The 22,601-nt window shown below is 33.0% G+C and overlaps 1 protein-coding gene and 1 long non-coding RNA gene across 5 annotated transcripts in view; one reads left to right on the forward strand and one right to left on the reverse strand.

Annotated features, from left to right (window-relative positions):
- LOC129952848 (sorbin and SH3 domain-containing protein 1) overlaps positions 1–22,601 on the forward strand; it is a 360,372-nt gene that overhangs the window by 59,088 nt on the left and 278,683 nt on the right. The gene's annotated exons all lie outside the window — the stretch shown is intronic.
- On the reverse strand, positions 15,980–17,339 carry LOC129952851 (uncharacterized). The gene is made up of 4 exons (XR_008782401.1): positions 16,898–17,339; positions 16,684–16,824; positions 16,494–16,608; positions 15,980–16,435 (listed from the first exon to the last, which is right to left on the reverse strand). It is a non-coding gene; the product is annotated as an uncharacterized LOC129952851 (long non-coding RNA).

Here is a 22,601-nt window from a genome sequence, read left to right on the forward strand (position 1 = left end):
AGATATTTTTAATTTAATTATTATTATCATGATATATTTTTTTTTGAAGGCCATCATCATCACTGAACCGTGACAGACACAGATGTTTTGATTTGATGTATCTATTATAAAGTGTACGGTTATTCGATATTTTTAATCACCTTGATTTTGAAATTTTTTGAATTTCTTTTGTTTAAATTATAAAATTCCAATTTGATGAATAAAATGCAGAGATAATAATACATTTTTGTTGAATTTTAAATAAATAGATAGACAAGAAAATGAATATTTTTAAAACGGTTTTGAAACGAATATTTTCCTTATTTTAGAACTTTTGATAAAATATTAGTATTTAACAAGAAATTACAAAAAATATTGAATTGTTATATCTTTAACATTTATTAAAAACAACTGACAAAATGTCTGTCTTACGTCTCTATCCGTTTTTAAGCATAAAGTGAGAGCCAAGTTTATTGATACACGTCAAAATCAGACCGTTTCTACAGCTAGAATTACACGGTCAACGCTTTAACTTTATTCAATTTACGTAAACAATGAAACTAAATACTATACATCAGTGATAAAAGATTTTTTAACAAACATGTTACATTAAAAACGTGTCGTATGAAATCTCGAAATCTTGTCTTTGGCTCTCTGCTCTCTTAATGCTATAAAGGCTAGAGATTTCTCTTGCCGACGACGTTGGAGACGTTTTGGTTGTCCAGAAATGTTCCTCGACTTTAAACGGTTATTTTGATTAAAATTGCGAAATACAAATTTAATAAGTACAAGTTTAATTTATATCGGTCGTTAAAATGTTTTTATAAGAATGTTAAGAATATTGGTTTGAGAAAAGATGTTCAATCTTGTGAAGATAATATTGCTTTAGAAGATTTAAATGTTTAATTCTCTACTTCACAATCCCAATTCAGTGAAATGTCTTCTAGACGTGCAGAGAATGATACTAACGCCTTTTTAGTAAGTACCGTAGAAGATTATTAGATTAATAAATTTACAACGGTGATAACCTTACTTGACTTTTCAAAGGCATTTGACTGTGTAAAACATAATCTTTTCTGTGATAAATTGACGACCTTATTTAGCTTCTCTGACACAACTAAAAAACTTACTAACTCATATTGGACCAATCGTATGCAAGTCGTGTCTTGTAATGGTAGAATGTCCTTGTTCCTCCCTGTTAATAATGGTGTTCCTCAAGGACCAATTCTTGGACCTTTAGTGTTTTCATTGTTTATTAATGATTTGCCCTCTGTTTTGTCTTACTGTCAGTTTCATATCTATGCAGATGATGCCCAATTATATATTAGTTTTCCTCAGATGATCCTTAAGGATGCAATATCTAAAAATAAAATTGATTTACTATTTATGATTGGTCGAAACGGAACGGACTTAAACTCAAACCTGAAAAAACCAATGCTCTTCCAATTTCAATAAACAAACCAAACCCTGATAATTTCTCTCCCGTTATGTTGAATTATTGAATAAATAAATAAATAAATTGGGTGGCGCAACAGTCCGTTGTGAACCAGGGCCTAGTGACTTACAACTCTCAACCATTCCTGTGTGCGAGTAATGTTGTCAGGAATGGAAGGGACCTACAATTTTGGGCCGAATCCGAACGGTTAATTTGAGAAAGCACTTTTTCATGACAAGATTTACTCTTGAAGGATTTGTCAACTCCTCGCAAGAGGCAGTACCCGCGCAAATTAATTTTTAACTTCCCATTGGAAGTTATTGTAATGGGTCCGATTTGTCAAATTGAAAATTTTGACATTTTTCGACGTTTCAAGGTCCCTAGAGTCGAAATAAAAGATTTTTAGAAAGATGTCTGTGCGTGCGTGTGTACGTACGTTCGTACGTCCGTACGTCCGTACGTTCGCGACGTTTTTTTCGTCGTCCATAGCTCAAGAACCAGAAGAGATATCGATATCAAATAAATTTTGTTATACAGATAATAAGGCAGAAAGATGCAGAAAGGGCTCTCAAGAAAATTGCGTGGGTGGTTTTTTTACCATAGCAGTTTAAAAAAAAGGTGAAAATTTTGATTAACCCTAAATATCTTACGAACCAAAAACGCTAGAGACTTGAATTAAATTTTATATAATATATTGTAACGTGATACCAAACAAGTATATTTTTTGAAAAAAAAAAATTGTCACCTCCAAAATTTTACGACTGAAATATGATTTCATCTCCAAAACAATTTTGTGCAACGAATAATAATGTTTTTGATATCTGATAAAATTTTGAGAAAAATCTAATTTACAGTTTTTTTATAAAAAATAAAAATCTAAAAAAAACATTACTCAAAGTTGGTAAAAATTGAATATCGTTTCAAATATCTTTTCAAAAACTTAAAATATAGAATTCAAACTTATTTTATCTTATAAGGAATATTGTTTTCAACATTTTAAAAAAATTTGAGAAAAATCGAATTGACAGTTTTTTTACAAAAAATAAAAACATAAAAAAAAAATTAATAAAAGTTGGTAAAAATTGATTTTCGGCTCAAATATCTTTTCAAAACTTTGAGATAATAGCTTCTTATTAATTTTTACTTATAAGAAATATTGTTTTCAACATTAGGACAAATTTTAAGAAATATCAAATTTATAGTTTTTTTACAAAAAATTAAAACATAAAAAAAAATGTATAAAAGTTGGTAAAAATTGATTTTCGACTCAAATATTTTTCCAAAAATTGTAGATATTGGCTTTTAAAAACTTTTATCTTTCAACAAATATTGTTGTCAACAGTCAATCAAACTTTGAAAAAAATCGAATTGACAGTTTTTGTGCAAAAAATTAAAAACCTAAAAAAAAATTACCAAAAGTTGGTGAAAATTTACTTTCGACTCAAATACCTTTTCAAAACTTAAAAATATTGGCTTGAAACTTATTTTATTTCACAGAAAATATTGTTTTCGATATTTAGTAATTTGTATATAAAAATCCAACAGTCCGTTTTTTCATTAAAAAAAAATTTACAAAAAATAGTACGCAAATTTGGTAAAAATTGGTACGAGTACATATAGACAAACTTTGAAGCAAGACAAATCGACAGACGCGATGGGAAGTTATCAGTGTGGGTCGCATCCCAGCCTCTTTTTTTAAATTAAGGTGGCACAGGCAGGGATTGAACCCAAGACCCCTTGCATGACAGTCCAACGCACTAACCATCATGCCACGGGTACTACATTATTGAATACAAGGTAAAAAAAACAAGTTAAAAAATTTAGGTTTAGTCTTTATGCTCCACTAAGAGGATTATCTGTTACCAGATCCGTAATACCTATCCATATTAAATTAAAGATGGTAAAAGCACTTATCCTACCCATAATAACATAGGGGTGTGAGCTGTTTCCTGATCTTGATTCTCAATCAACTCACAAACTAAAGGTGGCATTTAATGCAATAGCTCGGTTTGTTTTTAACCTACGTAGATCTGGTAGATTTCTTCAAATATCGTTGTTTTATTTTACTCTTCAAATTGATAGTTGAAAACACTCCAAGTTATTTATGCAAAAGACTTAATTTTTCGGTTTATAGCCGTTAAACTTTATTGCGCTCGTCCAGCTTTACGTGTTTGACATCACGCAGGCAATTTTTCGTTAATGCTGTTAGACTGTGGAATAACCTTCCCAGATATATGAGGTCTAGAATCGAAAACAGAAAGTTTCAAGCAATTTGTTTTGAATATTTCTCGAACCTTAACTGAACATACTTTTATGTAAATTAATCATTTTCAATACTTGTGTCTTGATTCAGACAACTTTTAACTAAAATGTTTTTTTTTTTCATTCTGAAATTTATAACTCTTAATTTAAGATCATTTTTAATGTATAATTAATTTTAACTAATATTTTGCTTATATTGTTCTCACACGTTTGTAAATATATCTTTAGTTAATTGTATCTTAAATAAATCTTTTATATGCTGTGCTATTTATAAGTTTAACTTGATGTACAGCGGACCTACAAATAAATAAATATCAAATATCTCCGTCAACGTTCGCAGTTGACTATCACTCAAATGACACCCCCAGTGAATGTTGACAAAAAATGAGTTGACTTGAATTAAATATTATAATATGTTTTGTGACATGATACCAAACATATTTTTGGAAAAATATTCAATTATTCTTTTTTTATAAATCAAAAAAACTGACAAAAAATATTTGTTACCTCGAATATTTTACGAACAAAAAATTATTATATTATTAAAAATTATAAATAATTTTTTGGAACAAAGAATAACGTATTTGACACGAGGTAAATGGTGAATTGACATTTTTTTCTATAAAAAATAAAAACCTAAAAAAATTACTTAAAGTTCGTAAAAATTGACTTTTGACTCAAACATCTTCTCAAAAGTTTGATATTATGGCTTCAAGCTAATTTTGTCTTACAAGAAATATTGTTTTCAAAATTCATTAAAATTTAAAAAAAAACGAATGGACAATTTTTTAAAAAAAAGAAATAAAACCTTAACCTTAAAATAAAATACAACTTGGTAAAAATTAACTTCGGCTCAAATATCTTTTTAAAAATTAAAAACTTCAAACTAGTTTTATTTCACAAAAAATATTGTTTTCGTCATTCAGTAAATTTTTCATAAAAATCCAACAGTCCGTTCTTTCTTAAAAAAAAATAATTTTTTTACAAAATAGTAAGCAAATTTGGTAAAAATTGATGCTCGGTTCTTGATATCTCGTGAAATAGAAGATATTTCATTCACCCAATTTTTATTCGTTTATATAAGAATTAAAACTTTTAAGAAATGCGACTTTACTTTTTACTTTAGTTGGTGCTACAGCAAATTGTGCTCCTGGGCCTCAAGTAATAACTTTCGCCAACTTACTCGATATCTAGCTTGCTGCCTCCAGTTTCGATTGCTAAGTTGACGTGCGTTGGTCTCAACTTGATCACTGCACCGGAGATGAGGTCTGCCTCTGCTTCGTGTTCCCTCAGGCTTGGCGTTGAATAACTTAGAGGGCTAGAGCTTCAATGTTCATTCGCTCGACATGCCCTAGCTATCTTAAGGGTTGAACACGCAGTTTTTTAACCAGTGACAATCATGATTATATCTTCTCCGCCAGATGTTACTTTTCCCGTCGACACAAACCGGACCATAGATCGTACGCAGCACTTTCCTCTCGAAGATACCAAGATATCCTTCACGTGTCTGGGAGAGGGTCCATGCTCCTGCACTAAACAGCAAGACTGGGATGATTAAGGATTTGTACATTGTCTCTTTGGTACTTCGCGAAAGATCCTTATTCCTCAATTGCTTACAAGGCCAAAGAAATAGCGATTAGCAAGGGTAGTTCTACGTTTGATCTCCGCGCTGATTTCATTTGCAGAATCAACAGCAGTGACAAGATAAACAAATTCATTTACCACCTCGAAGTTATACCTGTCAATTGTCACTTTTTGACCAAGTCTACGGTGTGAATAGACTCTATTTGACGACTAAAATAAATACTTCGTTTTGGCCTCGTTAATGTCAAGACCCATTTTCTTTGTATCAGACTGCTCGCTTGGTTATTCACATAATTTCGATGCCATCTGCATATCCAAAATGTGTGGACTTTGAAAGATGGTGAAGCAGCTACATGACAGCGCATTGCCTTGTCGAAGTCCTCTGGTGGTTTCGAAGACTCTTCCAATTTTGACGCAGCAACGAGCATTTTCCATCGTCATCCTGATAAGTCGTATCAGGTTATATTTTTTTCCTGTCAACATTGTCATAATCTGCTTTAAAATCGATGAAAAAAAGAAAATTTGGTCGATGGTAGATATTCCAAGCCTGAAGCCACACTGGTAAGGGACAATTAGTTCGTCAGTAAATGGCTTGACAAGATCTTGTACGCGATGTTTAAAAGTCTTATGCATCTGTAGTTGGGGCAGAAGGCGGTCACCTTTTTTTTGGATCGGGCAGATGGTGTTTAAGTTTCACTCGTGGGGCGTGCTTTCTTCCGACCAAATTTTAGTAAATAGCTGGTGCATGCTCTTCACCAGATCTGCTCCAGCGTACTTAAAAAGCTCCGCCAGCAGACGTTCATCCCGGCAGCTTAATTCGACTTCAGCCTGGTGATGCCTAGTTTGATCTCACTCTGGTCGAGTGGGTGCAACTCTAGATCGTGAACCAATTTGAGGTTTTTGCTCGCTGGCGGAATCTTTGACTTCATCACCATTAAGCAGCTGGTTGGCTCCAGGGCGGCTAATGAATCCCATTGTTTTCTTTTGACACTTCTCTAAAAGCTCCTCACCTGTTTCCTGTTAAAACATCCCTGGATCTCCTCGACTTCACGCTGCTCATGGATTTTTTCTGTTTTCTCAGCAAGCGGTTCTCATTCCTTCTCTTGCTGACGTAGAGCTGGGGGAAAGATCATGTCCTTCTTTGCTGCCGCAATCTGCTTGCCTCCGTTTTGGCTTTGTTTGGCTGAGCATATTCAGGGTCAAACCAGGATTTCCTTGTGGCGGCTGCCAGTATATACAAAATATACAAAATACTAATTTTAAAATTCTGAAAGATAATTAAATTGACAACTTTTTTAACAAAACATGGATAGGCATAAGAAACCATAGAAATCATAATCATCGTAATGTCCAAAATAACTTTCCCAAGGTCAACCCCAAAGTCATAAAATTGAAAATTAATTTTTTTTTGTGCAAAACGAAATCTAACAATTTGGGCCCTGTTTTATTTAAAATTTATTTGGGAGTAACGACATTCAATTTTGGTTTTTGGCGAGTTTGTTTTTTAATTTTTGGACTTAATGATCAATTTTGGGCCTTATGATATTTAAGGTTTAGTTAGTGCATGACGTTTTTGGGCGAAAAGACCTAACATTCATTTATGTTTGAACTTAAATTTAGATGGGTCTAAATCTTGAACTTATCTACCCATGTAAAAGTTAGGTGCTCGACAGTTATTATCAATCTATAGATCCCAAAACACTCTTAACAATATTAGAAACCAGAAATGATGTCTTTTCTATAAGATTTTAAGAATGGATGTTGAAAAGGTAACTAAACTCGAAGACTAGGACAGAAATATGAATTTTGAAAAGTGTCAAATAATTTTGACTTAAATACAAATTAATCCGTATTTTAAAGTATATAGAAATTCTTTTTTTAGCTGCACAATGAGAATGTGCAATGAACTATTCAAATCTGTTTTACTCTCCCGGGTTGTTTCACCCATTTCTTGTGTTATAAATATTTAGAAGATTTACATTTTTTTGTAAAAAAAATTGTCAACTTATTTTGTATTTTTCCAAAAGCAGTCAATATTTTTTACTTAAATTTGAGTCCAAAACCAATTTTATCAATTCTAAGTAGTTATTTTTTAAGGATCGATATATAAAATATTCGCGGTAACTAGGTTTTTTCTTGTATTTGTATTTTAAAAATTGTCCCACAGAAATTAGGAAGTCAATATCTCTGCTAGTTCTTGAGATATGACTGATAAGAAAAAGGTATCGTGATGTTACGGTCATACGTCCTCAAATGAAAGTGCCTTGTAAACTTTTGTTTGTAGGGTTCAAACGTCCTGAAGGTCAAATATTATTTTAAACCTTGGAGCATGGTCTTGACCTGTTTTGCATCATTAAATCTGTTAATTATACACAATTATATCTGAGGTTACAAAAATATTTTGTATACCATGCGTTAACTATTCAAGTCAGCTCTATGACTACAAAAATACCCATTAGTAAATATTTATTAAATTAAGTGTGTAAATAATAGTAAAAAAAAAACAATCTATCCATCATAAACCAAAACCTAATTTATTCAAAACTAAAATCAATATTCTTCATTAATTTTTACAACAAGGTTGGCTTAGCTTGAAAACCGCTTTAAAAATTGCCCTGTGTTTACTTTGTAACAACCACATAATTATATTTCTTCACCTCGCTCCATAAGCTACACAAGAACGCGTTTTGACAGTTTGTTGTCATATCAAATAGAAGAACGAAAACTTCGACTTATAAAAGTAAATACAATTCAATTTCATGCATGAATCCAATACAAATAAAAACAAACCAACCGAGTATCTGTCCTATCCCAACAAATTACAGACATAAATTTCAATCGCTCAAAAACTCCTCAAAACAAGACAAAGTATCTTTTATCCATCAGATACATAGATACAAGCAAAATCAATATTCAGAAAATCGGAGAAAAAAATCTTTAAAAAATTAATTATTTTTATCGCTCTTATCTCCGTCATTACGTAGAAGAGAGAAAGATGGGAGCGGGAAAAGATCACAAATTATATTTGAAGGCTTTTCTCATAAACTGGGCGGCTAACCACAACCTTGCCACTTTAAACTGATTAATAACGCTCCATTACTTAGCAATTAGGTTTCAAAAGCTCATTCTAACGGATAGCCCAGCGCTAGCGCTAAGTAATAATCGTTCTTTGCATAATTGATGCGATGGTCGATCCTCCACGTCCGCAGCAGCGTCCATCCACAGGAATATGTATATACATTAAATTCATTGCGATGATTGCGGGATTACGAAGCATTGAGGAGGAGAGGGGGAGACATGGTATGACGACAACTATGCATGGTCGAATTTCATGAAAAGCATCCGCCGAACAAACGACTACCACGACGACGACGAATTGATTGAATCCCAATCGGATTTCATAGCGAACAATAATGCGTACAACCCATATACCTTACATACATACCGCACTATAAAGCAAAGCGTACAATCGACCGATACACTATAAATCCCCCCCGAATCTGTTCAACGAGAACACGAGACAACAACTGTTACACTCCCACATAAATCCAAAGCAATCTTCAAAGGCTTTTCATTTCATCAAAAATCAATTATTATCAACAAGACGGCGGCGATGCGAAGCAGGGAAAGGGTGGAGTAGGGTCGGGGGTAAAGGGGTTTATGGACAGGGCATACCATGCGTCGCTCGTCATAGTGGAACATTTCCATTCAATCTTCCCACCGATCGGAGTCTCACATGGCTTAAATAGAAACCCAATAGCATTCGCATTCGCTTTCGCATCGCCATCAAATCAACAAGCACCAAAGAGCTCAGGCTCCAGAACTCAGACCTCGCAGCGTCTATTCAACGACGACGTCGTCGTTGTCGTCATCGCGTAGCTCGTCATAGTTGGGTATATATGCAGAGAATTGCATTATATAGCTCACCCTCTCCCATAAAGACACATGGCCAACACTGGAACTGGGTGACTCTCTGATGTGCTGAAAAAAAAATAATAGGGATGGGGAATAAGACTCGTTGCGTTCCCATTCAACATTCACTTAACCCATTCATCCATTTCGTATTGCATCGTAAAATAGTGCCCATACCCACTTCATGCATTGCCGCAGGGTAATATCACAGAAAACAACAACAACAATCAATCCCAGCAGAACGGCCAAGCCTTGATCGTTGTTTGTCAATTTTGCACAATATGCGATTGTAATGCGATGATGAACAATTCAAGGAGCGGATTTGATTACATGATCAATTCAGAAGAAAATTAAAATGGGCCGCTGTGCAAAGTTAAAATATAAATGGAACCCTAAAATCCTTAAAGTTTTTTTTTATACATTTTGGAAGTGACGCAACTAGTTCCAATCTTTTTTTTTAATGTGAGATCAAAATTTGTCCTCGGATAATTCTGTCGTAAAATGATTGTGACGTCTTCTCGTCAAGCTTGAGACGTCCATCCGCATCATGCATCCTGAAAAGAAAAACGTTTTCTTATTTTAACGGAGCTACATTGACATTTTTTAAGCTAAAATATTATTCTAGTCAAAAATTTAACCGTTGAATTTTGACATAATATCAAAAAGAATGTACAAAACTCAACTTATACAAATTAAGGTTAAATCGAAAATCTCAGCACATATATATTTCTTTATTTGTAAATACAATTAATAAACTTAAATTAAACCTAAATTATGTGTGTCCCATATGCGACCTTATCATAAAAAAGGCCAGAACTACTTATTTTCCATTCAGTCAAATAGACTTGTTTGTTTAAAATTCCAAAGTTGCCAAACCTTACACCCTCTTAACGGACTTGAATCAAACCTGATTAACTTTTAAGCTGTATGTAAAATAAGAAATCTTGTCACTCTTTTCGAATTTAGGCAATGTTTCTTGATCCCATCCATCTCCGGGTAAAAAGTAAAATTTAAATCTGGTGACTTTAATACCCTAAGAAGCAACTAAATTACGTAAGAAAATTTGTTAAAATTTGATAAACCACCAGCTTTATTATAACTTTACTAGAAGTACAGAATGCATTAAATGAGTTAAGCGAAGATGATAATGTTGGCCCTGACGGAATTCCCCCTAATCTTTTAAAAAAGTGTGATTCCACTTTTTACAAAATATTATTCATCTTTTTTAATAACTCACTTCATCATGGGTTGTTTCTTCCTAAATGGAAAACTTCCTTTATAATACCAACCCATAAAAATGGTTCTATCCAAGACGTTTGTAACTATTGGCCTATTAGTAAACTATGTGTAATTTCGAACTTATTTAAAAAGATAATTTGCGGAAAACTAAAATTTGTACTCAAAGAAATAACATCTCCTTTTCAACACGGTTTCGTTTCTGGTAGATCCACTTCTACCAACTTAGCTATTTTTACAAATTATGTAGTGAATGAAATGGAGAAGATTCACCAAGTGATTTCGCTAAGGCATTTGACAGGGTGCATCACCATATTCTATTGAAAAAAAACTTTTAAAAAAATCGCGTTTCATTCTAATATGCTTAACATATTTAACTAATCGTTGTCAGTATGTACATACTGATTCAAATCTAACAAACCCTATAATGGTTTCATCAGGAGTTCCCCAGGGAAGCCATTTAGGTCCGATCATATTCCTCGTTTTCAATAATGACTAACCTAATGTACTTCAAAGCTCAATGTGTCTCCTGTTTGCAGATGATCTTTAATGTTTTAGACGTACCTAAACAAATTACAAGCGATTGCGATTTTGCAAAATGAAATCAAAAGACTTTCTGACAGACTCTTTTTGCATCAAAAGGAGACTATTTAGGTACTATTATTTAATAAAGACAAATACACATTAATGTTAAGAGACTATCTAGTCATTCTACATAATATAATTAAAAGGTGTAATGCAAATATGTAAGGCCACTTAAGTGGAGTACAGAGTAGGAGTGTAATGCCATGTCAACACCCTCGATTCGCAATTGTCTTGGTGTAGTAAGCGAAATAGCTAATTTCTTCCGAAACCATTCAAATGCAAATAAGACTTTTCAAATCGCCATCCAAAAATACGCACCAGAAAGCAAGGTTTATTGCAAGGCATGACAGCATTCTTTCATTTGTAGAGCTCTTCAAATTCATTGCTATTAGTCTTAAAGAACTATCCACCAAGACGTGGGCAATGTCTTCAAAAGCATCAACTCTGTTAGCAGCAATTCAAAGAAGTGATTTTCTGGTAAGCCTTATGGTATGCGAAAAACTTTTTAGTTTAACGCTACCATTATCTATTTTCCTTCAAAATGTCTGTTCAAAATCTTTAAATTTGGTGTGTGCAATAAATCACACGAAACAAGTCTTAAGTTATTTTAAGAATATAAGAGAAACTGCCAGAGACTTTTTCAGAGACGGATTTATTTGAAGTCAGGATAACAATTCCAAGGCTTTCTTTGAAACAAACAACGCGTTTTAATATAGACACATCATGTCCAGAAGACTATTTTAAAGTATCTATACTTATTTTCTGTATAGATTCTCTTATACAAAATCTTACTGACAGATTTATGGTCCAAGAGGACGCTTTACTATCGTTTCAAGCTCTGCTTCCAGATTTTGCTGCCGCCAATCGAGTAAATGAAATGGAAAATCTAACACTCTACTTCGATAACGCAATATCCTTGTCAGCTGTTAAAGCAGAGTACATACTCTGGTGCGAAAAAGTTTCATCGTGTTCATGTTCTGAAACTGCTGATATATGTGACAAAACCTACTTCAGGAGCATAAGCTACTTGCTTACAATTAAGGCCACACAACCAGTTACAACAGCGTTGAAAGAACCTTTTCAACGATGAAAAGGATCAAAACAGTATCCCGAAGCGTTGTGGGCCATCCAAGACTAAGCGCACTTGCAATGCTGTCTGTTCACTCAGGTATTGATGTGGATCCAGATGAAGCGATCGACATTATGTCTGAAAAAAAAGACAAGGCGTTTATTGCTGTAAAAATCTAAACTATTTATTTAATTAAATAAAAAAATAAAATATTTACATTATGTAGTTTTTTGTTTTAGTTTTTGTATATAGAATTACTTCTTCGAAATTGAACAAGCCCCCCCCCCCCCCCCCCCCGAACCGAAATCCTGGCAACGGGCCTGCTCGCCGTTAATTTTCGAATGACTACAATTATAACATTAGAACTTGAAAAAGTGTTTACAAAAAAAAAATATCTTGGTGTTATTTTTGACTATATATAAAACTTTCGCAAAATATAGAAGTTTTAGTTAACAGAGTGGATTCTATGCTTGGTTTTATTCGTCGAAACACTGTTGACTTACATAATCCGTATACGTTGAAGAGTCTCTTTATAAGTTATGTACGGTCAGTTCTGTAGCTGTAGAATAGAAGCAATTCAAAAATGATTCATACGATTTATGTTTAATAAATTAAGGTGGATCATTAAAATGTCCTCTTATATATGTAAGATGTCAACTTATTGGTACTGAGTTACTAGAAAACCGAAGGATGTATGTAAGTATGCGATAACTTTTATTCATGACGTCTTATCTTACCACATAGACTGCTCTTTTTTATTAGCTCTTATCTTTCACGTGATTTAAGAAATCGTTTCCTTTTTCGCGAAAACGCTCATAGAGTAAACAATTCCTTCAACAAAGCATTAACTCGAAGTGTTAGAGAAATAACTTATCATAAATTATTTAGCCCTTGTCCTTATGGCCTCCCATCAGTTGTTCTAAAAAAAATTATGTATTCTCTGTTAAGGCCTCTAACTGCACTCTTTGAACTCTCTCTTTCCCAGGGTGTGTTTATTAACATGGCAGTGAAACTGAAATTAACAATTATAGACCTATTGCTAAACTTTCATGCATCCCAAAACTTTATGAAAACTTAGTTTATGATTACGTTTATTTCCATTTCAAGCCCTTATTCTTCCTAGCTCAACATGGTTTTCTTAAAGTTACCACTGCGACTAATTATTAATTGAATTTATATCCAAAGTTTTGTCAGCCCTCGACAATGGTAATGAAGTTGATTACCCTAATTACAGAAAGCCTTTGATAAAGTATCCTATTAGATAATTTATCTTAAACTTAGAGCTCTAGGCTTTCCATCTATATTTATAAACTGGATAAGCTCTTACCTTGCGAATAAAACAAATAGAGTCCTTTTGCGTAACTCAGCCTCCAGTTCCATACATGCAACTCCTGGAGTCCCACAAGGTAGTCACCTGGCCCCCTTCTCTTCGTCTTATCTATTTACGATGTATGTCTTAAATTGAAAAGCTCAGATATGCTAATGATTGCGGATCATAAGAAAATTTGTAAAACTGTCTCAACCCCACCTGATTTATATTTTTTACAAAATGATCTTAATATCTTTTTTGTTTATAATTAAATTCCTATAGAGTTTAATGAAGGTAAATGTAAAGAAATTACTTTTTCGCGCAAATAAATCACATCTCATAGAGTATACTACTTCCTTAAGACGGCGTCGACGTTGTCGATTCTTTTAGAGATCTTGGTATTATGATTGACAAACACTTGAATTCCCATTCACATTTTGACCAAATTATTAATAAAGCTAATAGATCTGTCTGTTTTATTAAGAGATGGTCAAAAGAATTTTTCAACCCCTATGTAACTAAAGCGCTTTACATTTCTCTAGTCCGTCCTCATTTTGAATATGGTATCCCTTTTATGAAAACCATTCACTCAGAATTGAAAATGTTCAAGACGTTTCGTTCGATTTGAATTACGTGGCCTTCCCTGGAATGATACATCCAACTTGCCTCCTCATGCCGATCGATTAAAACTGATAGGTTTGCAACCCTTATATATTAGACGCAAAAACGCTAATATATTATTTGCTAACCAACTGTTAATGAGCAATATTGATTCCCCGGAACTCGTGAGTGATATTAATCATAACACCAATCCTCGAAATCTGCGATCTGTCTCCCTTTAAGCTGTCTCCCTCATCTCCACACAAATAACGGACACTTAAAACAAATGTCCAGAATTCTTCGTCACTGCAACGCTGCTTTGCTAGTTTTCAACTTCAACATTTCCAAATTCCACCTGAAATATACCTTTTACTTTTTCCCTTTTTGAGTCGCCATTCCTCGCCCCCAGAACGTTAGAGCCAATGGTGACCACTATAGAGTCATGATTATTGACTTTTTCGTTAATTTCCGAACTGTGACTTCAACAAGCCGTTACAACATGTCACACAGCTCGTGACTCAATTTTCTGATTGCAGAAAAGATTTGGCAACTGCATAGCTTGACTTTACGAGCCATTGAATTGGCTTCAATATCGTAAGATTTGTTTTGCATACTTTTTGTGAGGATAATTGGCGTAGATAAGCGAGCCAATTAGCCGTGGCGTGATGGTTTGAGTGTAGGACTGTCATGTTACATGTTTTGCGTTCGATCCATGCTTGTGCCAATTATAGTTTTTTCCAAGAGTACGAATAATTCTTTTCATGAAAAGTGCTATCAAATTAGCCTTTCACATTCGGCCTTAAACCTCCCAAACCTCCCTGACAACATTACTCGAACACAGGAATGGTTGAGAGTTGTATGTCAATAGGCCCTAGTTATGTTGAGCCTCGTATTTTTTTATATTGAGAACTGATTGCTTTATAAGGAAGCGAACGGCGAGTTCAAATTTCTCAAACCACAAATAAAAAGCCACGAAAAGTTATTCAAGAAATCGAGAAGAATTCTTCTTCCAATAGGTTTTCTTAATATGAACATCTCATTTTGTACATTTTTGGGATTACTTAAAGCTCGAAAAAAGTAAGTACTATGGTTCCATTTGTCAAACTTGGTAAATAAGGTTAAGAGCTGTTTCTAATTATGTATTTTCTTTTTAAATTATATTAAAACCAAAAGTAAATGTAGTTTATATAAAATTTATTGGTCAAAAATCGAAGTTTAAAATTTTCTAAAAAACAGTCCTATTCGCTTTTAAAAAATGTTCACTAAATTTTTGGCAATTTTCAATGTAAAAATTATGATTTTTTATTGCCTTAAAAGAGTACCCAAAAAAGAACTTTTATTTAATGTATGCATTTTCTCAGGAACTTATAGAAAGGTTTAAGTAAATTACAAAAGCTGAACAAGATCTTATATCATCTATTCAAAATTTAAATACTTAAAAATGTGTCAATATTCTAAACGGCATTCGTTTAAAAACTTATACTAATGTATAAGTTCTAAATAACTGAATGCTAACAACATTTATTAAAACATTATATTAAAAAAAAAATATTTATCTCAAAAAACCGCTCTAATAATTTTCGAAAATTAGTAAATTAAGGTTTTTTGAGATATAAAAAATATGGTTTAAGAATTCTTTCGATGCAATAGTAAGCTCGTGGGAAGACTGTTTTGCATTTTACTATTTGAAAATGATTTTTGGCCACATCCTTACTAAGAAACATGGCCGTATGTTGACATTGGTGGATTGAATATTGATTCATAATGGTTCATAAGTTGATAATTTGGCGGTAAAAACTATTAGGGAAGTGTTGAGTCATACGAGTGAATGTGCTAGTTATCGGCACACATCTTCCAATATTTTCAATTTATTTTCTTCTTCTCAGAACCAATTGTAATCGATATTTAGCTGATGGAAACAAACATGGCTGAAAACTTTTGACATTCATCGCACCGGCTACTCCGCTCTCATTTCAGAATGGATTTACAGCACAAGTTCATTTTAACAAAATGGTAATTCGTTAATAGCTTCAGAATTGTCTTCAATCCATACATGGCAGTTTTGCTTATGAATGAAGACAATTTAACCAGAAAAAAAGCTTTTTCACTTAAAGCCTTTAAATATACGAATTGCTGTATTACTTCGTCAATATATTTATTTTTTCAAGTAAGTTTCAACAATTTTGAAAATTTGTTTTGGACTTAAACAAATTCATGATGAATTTTCAAAACTTACTGAAATGAAAATTTGTGTTAATGCACACAAATAATAATTTTGGCGGCACCAAATTGGAGTTATCAGTAAAGTTTGAATGTCGCACTTTTTTCATTTTTTTTCCAGAATAAGGTAATAACGTAATTTGGAATTATTGCACTACATCGCCAGAGTGTGGTGTATACCAAAGTGGTTACATTAGAATGTTCCAAAACGAAAGTTACTGCTAACATATCTGTGCCCTTATTTCTAAAAAATTAGTTTTACCAACAATAACCTTTGTATCATTTTAAATTCTACTACCAACCTCAATCCATCATTCAATCGAACAAAATCAATAGCGCCTTACCCAATATTGTTCACCTATAACCCAACCCTGTTTAGTGTTAAGCCTTTAGATTATGTCCCACTTCAGCGCACTCCTGAAATGATACATTTTGTGTGTTATGTTGATTCATTCAAATAACAAAAATGTATACACCACACACAAAACTTACAAGATACAAAAACTATTTTCTATAGATACTCTGTGCACTTTGTTGTTTTTGTTGTATGGTAGTGCTTCTATTTTATTTTGTACTCTAAAGTCAATCGAGTGCGAACCCCACCAAAAATAAGCTTCCTCTATATAGTTGCCCCTGCCACACACAACACAAATAATAATGTAAAATAAGAATAAGAAGAAAAACTAAAAACTAAAAACCAAACTACCAGAGTTATAGTACATCGAGTTTATGTTTGCACCGCCACTGTCTCCGTAGAGCTTGACTAAATGAGTTGAACTCTGCCGCCGCGCCGCCAATATCGCTAACGTCATCGTCACCGTGCGTCGTCGTTACCGCCACTGTTTGCGCCGTCGTTTGCGAGTCTCTTGTGTTCGAACAAAAACTAAACTCAAGTCCACTATTCGAATAATTATTTTATTTTGTACTTTTTTGTTTATTGTTTTTTGTTTTTTGATTTTGGTTTTATTTTTTGAAAATTCAATTTCGACTTTTCAATCTCCAAACGTATATTACCAAGTTTAGTTGAATTTTTGATTAGAATACGATCAGTTGAGAGCAATAACGCGCTCTAACAGTTAGACGCGCGCTCCATTACTAACAAATTCTATCCTCTCTATAGCCTTCTATGGTATCGCTGGGATCGGTGCTCGTTCTGTGTTCTGTCATAATATATTTTTCATCTATGATAGTTGTATAGATACTTTTGTAAGTCACTAGTCGGTCGTTTAGATACATAGATAGTTAGATACTTTTGCACTTCAAAATCTCCTCATATCGCATAACACAACATAGCGTGCTGTTAGATAGAACGATTTGTGTGAGATTGTTTTTCTTTTTTAAGTGTGTTAAGTGTTAACAGCTGAGCTGACCCCTACGAGCGGCCTTACGTCAAAAACAGGTAGTTTATGGTTATAAAGTTAAGTAACACCTTGATAACAAGAACAGCCAGCAAACCTGGCGGCGGGGTTTTGTCGTGACTCTTACTAAAAAGTATCTTTCTCTATGAAAAATCGTGTTTGACAGTTTATAGCTTAGAAAAGTATCTATCTTTCGTGCGCTTTGGTGTTGTGCTTTTTTTTCGTTGTTGATGTTCTCATCGGCGGCTATCAGTGTTTTTTTTTTGTTTAAGCTGATAACAAAATTTCTAAATGTCTAAATTCTAGCGAGAGAAGGAGAAAAAGTAAATTGCACAAGAGGGAGAGTGAGAGATAACAAACTTTTCGTTTGATATAGGTGTAATTTTTGTATCTATAGTGTTTCAAAAAACGTATCTTTAATTTCCGAAATAAAAGTGTGTTGATAACAACTACCCAAAAAATATAGAAAAAAAGTGAAGCAATTAATTAATCCCCAAGGAGTCTGCTGATAACCGTGGTGCTGAAAGTTTTTGTAGCAAAAAAAAGTTTGCCAAACAAAACCCGTAACGTGTGGAACGGAACGAAATAAAAAATAAAAGCACGCATACAATCAAATTGATAGCAATCAGCTGAGAGTGAGGATTATATACGGACTACAGCAAGGGAGACATTTTAATTTTGTATCTTTTTTTTAGGTATGTACTTTATTTATTTTTCTCTCATTTTCATCACTCACAAGTCACAACTCTACCCAACCCACCCACAACTTTGATGATGGGTGGAAGTGGGAGTATACATTTGCCTTTTATGCCCTCACAAAACATCATTTTAAAACACATTACAAAATATTATATATTTATTTATTTACAATCACCCTTTTGCCTTGGTTTGAATATTTAATTAATTCAGATGAAGTCCGCGCGATAGATAGATATTTACCCACAACCACCTTCTATTACCTTACCTACCTCATAAAATGAATAGTATTTCGTTCGATACGAGTATAAAATATAAACAAAAACTATGTTGAAGTCGAAAGTATCTATATATGACATAGATAAATAGACAACAGAGGCATTTGCATAGTACGTACTATTTTACACGTTTTAATGTCATCGACGTTGTTGTTGTTGGTACAAATAGTAGTTACATATATCTATTTAACTATCTAGAAACGATTTCCGTTCCTGTTCAGTTTTTGTAATCTCCCTTTAAGGTAGGTGAATTTCAGCAGAAAAATTGTTTGTTTTTTTATTTAAAAAGTAGTTAGGTATGTAAAGTCTTATAAGTTACTTTTAAGTTCCTCACATGAATATTTTAGTGATTTGGAAAGTTAAGTATCATTAATTTATTAAAACGAACAGTTGTTTTTATGGAAAGATTTCTTTTAAACTATTAAAAGAGTTTGCGGAGCAGAAGTGTCATTACAAACTTTTGATAACATTATTATTATAATCCTTTGCTATTTCATAATTATTGAACAATCACATTGATGGAATTGGGAAATGCATATAATTGTCTACTTTTCCATATTAACTTCAATAATACAAACTGTTAATAGGGGCCCAGGTCGCCTACAAAAATAACTTCTGTTATAAACAAAGTCCAGGTGCTCATTTTTAGATTATAAATTAAAATGTTAGGTACTATATAAGGGGTACATCATTGAAAGCTAAGATAAAGAGTAGTGGTTCTAACTTGAGGAACTCCTGATTTTGCAATATCGGGGCTAAAGGATAGACTTCTGCATCATGCTTGAGAAAACCTTTTTTTAAGATAAAAAGAAATTAATGTAATTAATTAAAAAAGAAAACCAATTGCCTTCAGCTTAAATGTGATAATATCAAGAGAAAAAGGGGCAAAAGCTTTAGAATAATCATAGTGTCAGCAAATTCAAGCTTTTGACCAAGTTCTAGGGTATTAGAGGACCTATGCAAAAGTGCAATTGTCAATCCATTTAGCATTAAACCGAGTTGCTGATTATATTTTATATTCTTGCAGTTAAAATTAAACTATCTTAAAAAAAAACTTACAGATTGGTCTGCAATAACTAATGTCAGAGGAGATCCCCTTTAGACTCATGTGGTAAATGTTTTTTTTTCCACATAATTGGGAATTAATCTGAGCTAAGCCATAATGCAAGTATGTTAAGGGAAATATGCTTCAGTTGATTCACATTTGTTCAAGGCAATTGGAGCAATTCCATCTGATCCCGAGGAATAATCACTTTTAAGTAAGGCCCCAGCAATTTAAGATAATGTCTAACGTCAATTGAACATTATTAAATGTAATCTGGGGAAATGTCATATAGGATGGAAGTTGTTTAAATAATTATTCATATTAAAGTTACATATTTGTATTATTGTTTAAAACTATTTGCAACAACATTTTCATCACGAAATGATTTTAATAAAACATTTCCAGTAAAAGGTTTAATTTTGAAACCCCCTTCCATACCCCGCTTTGAATACAAATTGGTCTTATTTCTCAAAATAATTTGGCCTTATTTTACATTGTTAAAGTGCAATGTGACAAACTGCTGAAATTTGATTTAATTTAATATTTTTAAAGTGCAATAAGGCAATTTTTTTATTCTTATTTCAGTTGGGTTTGTTTCACGGAGCCTTAAAGTTTACTGGCCATATTACTTCTCGAAGAAGTGATTAAAATTCACAACCCAGACCACTTTTTCGCACTAAAAGAAAAACGAAGTTATTTTTTCAAACTTTTAAACGAAATTGATTTAAGGTTTTAGAAAAATCAGACATAATAAATTAGTAGGCAATTGTAATGTCAATTTTTCTTTCTATAAACAAAAATTAATTTTTTATCAAAAAATTTCAAAAATCTATGCCTTAAAATTCTTAAATAGCAATTCTGGTACAAGCTGTAATCCACGAAGTTTCAGTACTTAAAAATGATTGTTTTCTTCCTTCTTAAAAACTGGGCACATTGTTCAAAAAATACCGGCATAGAATAATAAAGCTTGATCTTAGAGCCCAAGTGAGAGCCAAGAGGGTTCAAAAACTGGATTCTTTTTTGCCTCCAGAACTGTCGTACATTCTTATTTATTTATGTTCATATCAAGTTTTTATGTTTGGTTTGAGAACAATTAAAGTCGTGATTCTCATCGGATTTGTTGATCTTTTTGATGATTAAATGAAAACAGTTTTCATCTGATTTTTCCCAAAGTTTTGACGGTGATTGCCGTCTTCTTCAGGGGATGTCTTTATTCACAAAAATGATAAAAATGTTTATTTAATACATACGAATATTATGTACGAGTAAAGCGTACAAGTATGACTTACATTGATTTGAATATTACAAAAACATTAAATCATTTAAAGCGCTTCCGATTTGAAGACTAGTGAACTGTTGAATTGTTTGTGTCTGAAACTAAGGAACAGTAAATGGCGTTTGAGTGTCTTGTTTGCGGTTCATATTATTTTTATGTGAAGTGGTTCTAATGTATAGCGTTTGGATGTATGTTTCCCCGTTGCAAGAATTTGGACTCCTTCAAAATCTGGTTGATGTCCATTTTTCGATGGTGTGGCATCCTAGTGCCGTCTTTTCGGGTTTTTTTTGGCGAATGACTGATTTATGGTTAGCCATTCTTTGTGGAAGGAGTTGTTTAGTTGTGCCAATGTAACAGAGATTGCATGGTTCGTCTGGTTTTCCTTTGCAGTTTATTTTGTAAACTACGTCTGAGCGGCGATCCTTGTCCGTTTTCGTCTTTAGGCATGAAACTAAAGATGCAACTGTCTGGTTTGAATTATATGCTAAGTTCACGTTAGGGTTGTTTTTGGCGACAACTTCTTTGAAATTTTCCGAAAGTTTGGGAACATACACAACACTTTTATAAACACCTTTCTTCTCTTCCAACTTATTTAAGGAAGAAACTTGATGTTTTTGACGAAGTATCAAGTTTCTTATGATTTCTATCGGAAAGCTACTGTCAACTAGTATTTGTGAGACTTTTTTTCATTGGCGGAGTGGTATTTTGGGTCACTCAACGCGAAGACTTTGTTTATGAGATTGGACGCTGTGTTCATGCGTATGTGTTTCGCTTGATTAGATCGGAAATTGACAAGTCTTCCAGATGCCGTATCCTTCTGATACCACTCGAAAGATAAACGATCGTTTTCCCGATAGATTTTAATGTCTAGGAATGCTATTGACTCACTTTCTTCCTTCTCTACGGTAAACTGGATCTTTCCGTTGAATTGGTTGAGGCAACTTAGCACATTATCAATTTTTTCTCTTTTAACAATCAACGTACTTTGCTATAAACTTAGGGATGTGGTTTAGTTTAAAACATTCTTCAAGCAAATATTCTAAAACCAAGTCAGCAATCGTCGGCATACCATGTGTTTGTTCAAGCAAATATTCTAAAACCAAGTCAGCAATCGTCGGCATACCATGTGTTTGTTTGTAAAAATTGTCTTTCTTTAAAATTGTAAGTAGTTATTGTCCTTTATGCAAAAATTAAACAATTCGAGAAATTTGCTTTGGCTCAACCTTGTGTTTTCGCTTATAATTTCCCATTTCCTTTTAATAATGTTGACTGCAAGTTGAACAAGAACATTAGTAAACATAGAAACAGCGTCGTAAGAAACCAAAACTTCATTTTTATCGATTATTAAATCTTTCGCTTTGCCCTTGAACTCTAACGAATTTCTGACTGAGTGTATCAAGTTTTTAGTTTTTAATAAATTAGTATCAAAGCAAATTGTATTACACAAAAATATTTTGAACACAAACTAATTTATCAGTGATTTTCAAAGCCATGAGTTATTAATTGCCTCGAGTCGAATACAATTTTCAACTATTTCGAAATTAAAAAACATGCAATCATATTAATCATGTTGCACTGAAAAATCCCCAAATCCGATTTAAGTAATAATGACATAAAAACGCAAAGTTTATCCCAATGAAATAATCTATATTCTGTTAAAACTCCATAAGCTTTACGTTCTTCTTTTATTTAATTAAAAAGAATTGTTTGAGCCCTAAATTCTGATATTTTGTGTATTTATTTTAAGCGTAAAAATG

This window comes from Eupeodes corollae, chromosome 3 (assembly GCF_945859685.1).
Source record: "Eupeodes corollae chromosome 3, idEupCoro1.1, whole genome shotgun sequence".
NCBI lineage: Eukaryota > Metazoa > Arthropoda > Insecta > Diptera > Syrphidae > Eupeodes > Eupeodes corollae.